Source organism: Pteropus alecto, unplaced genomic scaffold (genome assembly GCF_000325575.1).
Source record: "Pteropus alecto unplaced genomic scaffold, ASM32557v1 scaffold152, whole genome shotgun sequence".
In the NCBI taxonomy this organism is placed as follows: domain Eukaryota; kingdom Metazoa; phylum Chordata; class Mammalia; order Chiroptera; family Pteropodidae; genus Pteropus; species Pteropus alecto.
Genome location: NW_006432227.1, coordinates 7,997,926 through 8,000,313, shown reverse-complemented (window position 1 = coordinate 8,000,313; position 2,388 = coordinate 7,997,926).

The following is a 2,388-nucleotide window of genomic DNA, read 5'->3' as shown; positions in this document are numbered from 1 at the left end:
AAAAAGATGACAGGGACTTTATATACTTGTGTTTGGAATACATTTTAGCCTCTTTCAGGCTGTGAGGAAGAAAATAAAGATTGTGTTCCTTTGAAGAGTCATCATTGAGTCTGAAGATTTGCCAGAAGAAGAGGAAGACAGACATATTACTAGAGGCTCCACGTGGATTGAAAGGCGATTTGAAACAAACAGGAGGGCTTCAGAATCTGCAGCACTAACCAAAGGTGTGGAAGATTTACAGGGACCATCTGAAGCTACTCTGTAGAGTTCTGAGCAGAGAGGTGAGTGGGGCAGCAAGAATCCTGAGGGATGCTGGTAGAAGGGGGCATAGCAGATAAGGTACACCCTTGGTCTGGTTAAAGGGAATTGTAGGCATCGATTGAAGTCAATTAGACCAAGTGTCACTGTTAAGGAACTATGCTTACATATGAAGTAAAGCAGAAAAAGAAAAGCACGATTCTTTACAGGTTGTAAATTAAAATGGTAAAAATAACAGAAGACAGTTCTTCAACCTTACCTCTATGCCAGAAAATCTGCCCAGCACTTTGCAGGCCATTTCATTTATTCTCACATCAACCTGATAAGCTGATAAAATTATTAGACCCATTTTATACAGGGACTTATGACCTGTCCACATTCACATTAGTAAATGGGGACACAGCATTCAAAACATGCAGTCTGGCTTCAAAATTTGAGCCCTTAATCTTTATATGCTATATACTATCAATTTTATTAGAATTATGATTCAGATAGACAGATAAACAAGCTATTTACTTCTCCCAGTGTCATTTAGTTTACAGATCTCTTTCTGCCACACAGTATTTCTATCTGGGAAACATGTACAGGATTTCTTAATTTATCTGTAGCAAATATTCTCATTTATTCGTTTAGTTCAACTTAACAAGTTAATATAACATCGAGCAAATGCATCATATAAACAGTGTAAACATATACGAAGATTTATAGGAAAAGAGGCTGAAGGGAATAACACCACCAAAATGACAGCGTTAACACTGGGTTGTACATGACATAATAGGTAAATTTAATTTTCATTATTAAGATTTTAAGTTTTCTAAAATAATAAAACTATGTTTATTATATAAAACAGTTAAGTTGATTTCAAGAAAAGAGACAAATTGCAAAGCATCTGGGAAAATAACAATATGCATAAACTTCAACGGCTAAATGGCACATTCACAAAAGTTGGAAGTGAACCTAAGTTTTATAGCTTTGGGGAATAAATGTGTCTGCTGTGCCTTTCATCAACTTTTATCTTTTAAAGTTTTCTAAAACATTAAGATTAAAAGATAACCAGGAAAATTAACACTATTTAGATTATCTTAATTTTAGAATAAGTATGATGCAACATATTTTAAAATATGACATAAATTAGAATTGTGGCAAGAATATTTATGCAAATATGCACCTATAAACATGTAGCTTCCTGTTTCTTTGTAGGTTGTTGGACTAAAATACTCATTTTAGTTTTGTGTTTTTCTGAAATAACTATTTCTAAAATAAAAATAATATAACAATTTAACATAGTTGTTTAACTTTCATTTTCGCAAAGTTAAGAAAATTATTTATTGACTCTGTTATTTCTCTAGGGTATTAATAATTCCTCTTTCTGAAACTGTGGTAATTTTCAAAACTGCTAACAACCCATTAAATTTCAGGAAAGTATGAGATGAAAAATAAATGTAATAATCACAAAATGAATTAATATGTAGAAAGTACAAAAATAATACCTGGCAGACAGTAAGCTCTTAAAGCACAACAGCTATTTTTTATACTGGCAATGTTACTGATAATTATGTTATTAGTATTATTAGTTTTTAGTTTTGGTTTAACAATTTTAATAATCATTATTAGTATTTTTGTCACCATATTAAACATTTTACCTTTCTTGATTTATTTTACCTATATGATGATGTTCTGAATATGTTATTATCCCCTTCTATCGATGGATACAGTGGATTACAAATATTTAAAGTCATTTGATAAAATAACAAAGCTGCTTACTTCTGTCACTGGCATTCACATAAATGAGTCCAATCTCAATCTTAAGGCTTTATCATATAGTGCTTTTTTCATATTATAGGCTTTTTAAATTTACCAAGAGACTGATAAACAAACAAATACAGCTGCAGTTTTTCTTTAAAATTTACAAAGTTATACTATCATTCTTAAAATAATTGAAAAATTCTTTAAATTATGGTGATATATTTCATATTTTGTAACTAGCTCAATATGTTGATGGGTATAAAAGCATAGTTTTCACAGTTTAACAGGACATTTGTTAAAATTATGATGCATCTGTTCTTTTTCTATGTTAATAACAATCTAATTTACCTTAATATTAAAAATATAATTTCATGAAAGTACTTA